This window comes from Lepisma saccharinum, chromosome 1 (assembly GCF_977018435.1).
Source record: "Lepisma saccharinum chromosome 1, izLepSacc3.1, whole genome shotgun sequence".
In the NCBI taxonomy this organism is placed as follows: domain Eukaryota; kingdom Metazoa; phylum Arthropoda; class Insecta; order Zygentoma; family Lepismatidae; genus Lepisma; species Lepisma saccharinum.
Window position 1 is genome coordinate 131,714,628 of NC_139229.1, and position 6,869 is coordinate 131,721,496.

A 6,869-nucleotide genomic window follows, 5' to 3' on the forward strand; every position below is an offset into this window, starting at 1 on the left:
TTTATCTGCCAATAGTTGAACTATTGTGGCAAGAGCCTCAACTTTGCAGAATTCTATCGAATGACATTTGTTTCTATTGTTTTTCCACTGCTGGCCTTACAAGCAAGCTGGAATATATGTTATTGAGTAAAAGGGATGAACTCAACCTGCACTGAGCATGAGTTCATCAGTAAAAGTAAAAGACCAGAAGAAACGTATCCTATTAGCTCACCAGAAGCATGGTTTCCCTAGAGAAGTGATTGTTGAGCTCCCTGAGGCTATAGAGGGACCACAAACAAAAGAACGTTTGGCGAAAAGTCTCCATGCACCTTCCCCTTCTTGCATTCAGGTCGGGCCATAAGGAAGCATGCTCCACTCTGCCCCTCCCCTCCATGAAGGAGTACGGTGCACAGGAGTCGTGGGTTTGCTTGTGGTTCCACTATACTTCCCATATTTGCAAATACAAACCCTGATTTTACATTTTTCAGGGGATTGAAGTGGAAAAATTTAAAATGCAGGTAAATGTAAAATTTAGGAAAATTTTATAACATTTTGCTATGTCTAGATTGAATGTACAATGTCTTCGTTTTGGCTCTGGACCGAGATAGCACATGACATGGTCAGGGTAGCTACGATTTTTTGATTATGAAATTCCCTGACTTTTCCAGGTTTTCCAGACCAGAAATAATTTTTTTCCAGACATGTTTGTTGTCATGATTTTTGCTTTTGAACCTCATGTTTTTCAATTAAATATGCAGGCACGTTAATTATTATGAATATGGATATACACAGTTATTAGCTGAAAAATTACCAAGCGATTAATATAATGCTATTCAATGAAAAAATAAATAACTATTGTACTTCCCCATTTTCACTAAGTCATTACAATTAAGGTGGTGTAAAAAAATCAATAAAAAAATGTGGCACATATCAAAGCTTTACAATGTAACCTGTACACAACCTCAATTAGCCTATATCAATACAAATGAGAAACAACAGAAAATTAGGTCATGTACCTTTAGAAAATGCAATAAGTTTAATGATTATATTTTTTAATTTATTGAATAGTACATATTATGGAAATTCAGAACTTGAATGGGGCCGGTAACCAATCATACACCTAAAAAAAATATATACGCGGGCCATACTTTGGAATCAAATATCTCCATTATTTGAGTTTTCCACATGCTGGAACCAATTTTATATTATGGAAAACATCCAAATCTGTCTTTTAAAAGGTAACAGTTCCGAATGTTTTATGACATTTTTTTAAAAAATTTTCCTATCAGGAAGACTATTATCATAAAATTTTGGCAATCATTGTGACACAAAATTTGGACCTTCCTTAAAATAATGAGCACTATTTGGATTCGAAAAAAGTTATTTATGTTGAAAAAAACCCTTCAAAATGACCTTACTCAATCATACACGCTTTCCACGGTATTCTCTGGTTGACATCGTAAACTAGTGGGAATGAATGTAGAAATAAAGCGGAAACTTAGTAGAGTGCATTCAGGGTCTTTATTTTAATTCTAAGACAACCAAACCTGACATTCCTAACCTAACCACAAAAGCATATATTCACAAAATCTTAAGTAATCGCTAAAACTCTGCAGTATGTGTTAACAGACATACATCGAAATCGAACCATGTAAAAGTTGCATTTGTAGCATAATGAAATCGTAATAAAACAAAAGGAACTTGGGCTCACTTTCACCACTTTTCAGCATACTTTCATTCTACATGCAAACAATACGTAAAATTACTATTGGCATCAAACCAACATTCCTAACCTAACAACGATGTGTGACCAGCATACGTTTAATTCCTGTATTTCGTACCAGTTTTTTTAAAAAATAAATTCGTTCTACATGCACTAAACACGTGCATATTCGAATAATGACGTCACTGATACTGCATAAAATCACTAATTTCTCGGGTGTAACACATCTCTGCAATGTAAAAACTACGACAAGGAGCAAATGAACTAATTGATCAGGTCGCTTCTGAACGGGTCGCAAACGAAGGACTCAAATTCACAGAACGGGTTCACGGGGGGAACGAAGTAGTGAGTCCCTTTGTTTTTACTCGGCATCCGCACCCGTCCAGTGTGACGTCAACCACAGCCAGTTACGTGAAATTCTGCTCTTCAAGCTTTATTGCAGATCCAAAACCAATAAACTGTCCGAACACCAACCTGCTCCGCTTTACGTATCAAAAGAGAACGGGTTCCGAACGGGTGTGTTCTTGAAGAAAGAAAATTTCCTCACCATACACAAAGCTAAAGCAACATTTTTTCCGCAAAAATTCTGAGGATGGCTGGTGCGTAGGTTTCGTCTTGAGTAGTTTGTTCTCTAAGGAAAAATCTCACGCCTGTCCAAATTCCGGTCTTGAACAGGTTCACAAGAACGAATCGCAAAATGAACGGATCCAAGAACCTAGATCTGAGAGTGAATAAATATAGAATTGAAATGCAAGGAACCATAATTTTGTACGTAACAGACTAGAAGTCATAATGACGAGTGGAACAAGTTTCTGAACTGAATCTTTTTGGGGAATGGAATCACAAGAACCGAATTCGAAAGTGGAAATGAACCGTTCATTCATTTTATAACTGGTTCTCCTGCAACTCCAAAATGCACGTAAATTCCAGAAAATATGCAAAATTCCCTGACTATTCCCTGACCAACCAAATTCCCTGACTTTTCCCTCTTTTCCAGGTTTTCCAGTCGCGTAGCAACCCTGATGGTGCAGATGCCAACATTTTCGTCCCATAACGTCTCACTTATTTACGCACATATCTTTAGCATGTAGACAATTATATTGCATATCGAGTATTAACCTGTGTTATAAGAGTTGTTCACGTGCTGTCTTGGCCCAGAGCCAAAACGAATGCACTGTATACTGGGGGAAAATGTAAGATCTGGGAACGTAAAATCGGGATTCCAATGTACTACCAAGAGTTATTTTTTAGAGTAATTTCTTGGTTCATGTAAACTTTTAAGATGTAAAAAATTATTATTTTTAATAGATAGATAGATGAGGACAATCTAAATAATTAACACCATGTTAAACTTAATTGGAGAAAATTAAGATCTTTACATTTATCAGTTTCTGAGATATTAGGGAGATTAGATTGAATGTTCTCGCAACACAAACAGGCCGATCGAGTGAATTGAGATTGCAGTGAGCTACTACTACTATCATCTTTATCAGTTCATAAAAATGTATTTGTATTGCTTTGCTAATTACCAAATAGCAATAGTTGACACTTTCACACATATATTATTCCACATTTGATAGTGCCCCAAAATTTATTCATTTTATTGGTATACAAGTGATTGTCAGTGTCAACGTGACTGCAAATCATTCTAGTGTGTTGCAGGTTTATTGTTGCTTCTTCGAAAATTGACTAAGCTACAGCATGTGTAGATACTGTGTAATTATCCAACAATTTACGAGTGAACCCTGACCTAACCTCCACAGATCCTGGTAGTAGCCTTGCTGCAGAATCACTGTGCACTTCCAGCACTCCCATTCCATCTGGGTGAACTCTCCCGGTGCAGGTTGTTCACCTGTTACATAGGTACCATCGAGTATAAAGTAATAAGTGGGATGCATTCTGGCTTGCTCGTAAGGCAGGTAACAGACAGCTGTTTTCATACCGGTTGAAAGAAAGCATTGTCACATCTGAATGTTGAGGTATTTGCTTATCATTTACACAATTTAATGATTGAAAGATGTTACATTATTGACACTGCCTTGTTGAGTGCACTATGAATATATTGGCCAGTGATAGCTTAATTACCAATTCTTACTTTTAAAATTCTTATATAACTGGGAGTTGCACTGCTTTCAAATGTGAAGGCTACTGTTGTTGGGAATTGAATAAGCACATTGCACCACATCAGTCCATTTCAAATAACTGTGTGCTAGAAATAAAAAATAAGTTGCTAACAGATAACATACTTCATTAACATTTTCCGGACAAGCTTGAAAATATATTTTTTTCCCAGACTTTTTTTTTCCTGTTTTCCAAAAAATCATTGAAAATATTTTGCTAAGTGTGTTATTATTTAGCATTTTTTTCTGAAATTTGCAACACGTCCTCTTTCTACAGATATACATAATATGTTATATTTTATGTAAATTTTCTCACATGAATTTTTCCTGTAACAATTTTTTGAAAGTGAAAAAATAAACATTGTAATAAAAGTTACTGAAAACATATTTTCAATACATATTATAGAAATAATTAGTAAAAAGTAACCAAAAAAATTGTTCTTGGAATTGAAATTGTCACTAAATAAGAAATTCAATGCCGAATCCACGTAAAAAATTTCCACAATGTGCATATAAATTATTCAATGCTATTCTCAAGAGTATAAGCAAAAGCACCACCTAATTTGACATGAGTACAGGTAAAATTCCGCAACAAAGAAAACTTTGACATCTAGTGGTTGAAATTTGAAAAGGTTGTTGCAACACACATGCACAAGAGACATGGTACAATTACACCCTGTTGTTCATTCACAATGTAATTTTGTAGTGAACAATGGGCATGGCCTGTTGCCTGTCTTATTGGACAGATGCCCATCACTCGTTCCGAAAGAGTTAAAAATGGAATATACTTTATGATATGCCATGCATCTCACTTACATGATATGAGGCGAATATTTATTTTCCAGAAATATGCTTCTGCCATGAGGTAGAAGACTAGGTCAGTTTGTTTTAGGTTTACGGTTTAAAGTGGGATCTGCTCTACTGGGAATGGAAATCAGGACACCTTTATTACAAGATGGCACTACACCATCATAGAGGCCCTAGTAAAACACTAGGTAGAGTAGTAGAAAGCCTAAAATCCTTTTTAATTTTTAAAGACATTCAGTGTGAAGTCACGTCCTTGCAGAATATGGCAGCAAGCAGGGAAAGAGACAACTTGCAGTTGCGAGAGCAGACAAGAATGTTCCTTCCCTGTCTGTCGTATTTCACTGCATAATCGTCACACATTTTGTGGCCAAAAAGTGAGGTGCGATCATTATGCAAAGTTTTTTTTTTAAATAAAAAATAAAAAAATGTGCTGGTATTACCTGTACACTTATTGCTAAACTGTCTTTGGTGCAAGATTAGGATACACAGAATACTTGTGAATATATATTAAAATTGAATAGTCTAAATCGACACACATCTTCGTGAAAGTTCATTAACTTTTTTTCAGACTGGAAAAATGCTCAACACATCAGTTGTTCTTAATTTTTGCATTATAGTCGAAATATTACACTTGAGAAAATTTACTGCAGTTTTGCTAAGTATAGAGAGACTTACAAAATTTAATCTTCCGTGTTCGAAGATTCTGTGCTATCATTGGTTTCATTGTCTCATGCAATGATACTCCGATTACGCGATGAAAGGTTATAAAACAATTTTTGGAGTGAAAAAAGCAGGGTGTGACTATTATGTGGTGAAAATTCTTCACTTGACACCAAGTTCCATGAGGTAAGTTTTCACATTCAAACACAAGTTTGGAGAGTTACTTTTTTTAAATAGTAACGGAGTTGGTTACTTCACTCAAAAATTATCTCTAGTTATAGTTACTTATTTAACCAAGTAACAGGTACTTTATTCTAGACAAGATGTAACTCGTGTGTTTTATGCATGAATTTCAAGCATTTTTTTCACTCATATTCATTAAAAAATTAACTGATTTAAATTAATGTACAGGGTGGTGCATATTGTGTCTACCAATAACCGTTTATAGTCCTGTTCAACTGCAGCAATGCTATGTCACTTTTGCATGGGTTGATGACCGTTTATAGTCCTGTTCAACTGCAGCAATGCTATGTCACTTTTGCATGGGTTGATGGCGATTCTTATTGGACCATGCCACGTGCCAGTTCTGACGACACAATGAGAAATGCAAGGAAGAAATATGGCAGCGTGCCATATAAAGAAGAGCAGAGTTAATTGTAGAAACTAGGAGTGGAGAAGAGTGATTATATATATTGTAGGAAATGCAAAATACATAAAGAAAGAGAGTGAAAATTATAGGAGGAGTGAATAAAATGTTGTACATAGCCAATTAAGAGAATTAAGAATATGCTCATGTATGAAACAATTAGGAAAAGTAATAAGTGAGCAAGTGAATTCAGAAATGTATCCTTTTTGGTCCTAGTGATCAAAATTTGATTTAATACCTCTGACGAGGAGAAAATCGTCAGCTTTTGTGGTTTTCCGTCCTTCGGTGGCGCTGTGTCCAATTAGATGCCCCGATGCACTTACGGTTGAGCTCCTTATTAGACACATTGGGCCATAGGTAACGCTTGCTGTTAGCGATCCTGGGCTATTCCCCTTTGGTCATTACATAGGAGGTGGTGCTACTGTCAGTGGCCCCCCTAATCTTTCTATAAGTATAACTTGTGGTGCTGTATAATGTCAAAGAAGCGGGGGAAAGCGAGCAGGAAAGAGAGTAAAGGAATATATATTGGAATGAAGAAGACAAGAGGGTGGGGAAACTATCCAACCCCCAGCTAGAAGTAATTATCCGTTGGGTTTACGATATGATATTTCAAAAGAAGAAAATAACTAGGATCTAGAGGTCATAGACATACCGTCATCTAGTAAATGCAGCTATGAGAATTGCCAGGGGAGTAATGATAAAGACCTAGGAGGAAAGGAAAGAAAATATATATAAGGCATAAAGAACAAGAGGTCAGTTGACATTATTGGATTTAATGTACATATAACAAAAGATTATATATATATAGATGCATATATGTAATAAATAAGATTATGCTTTAAAAGGAAATAAATAAATAAGAAGAAGCCTTTTCCCAAATCAAAGATAGGAAGGAAGAAGCCACCTTTTTCCAAAATTAGGAGAAGAAAAGAAG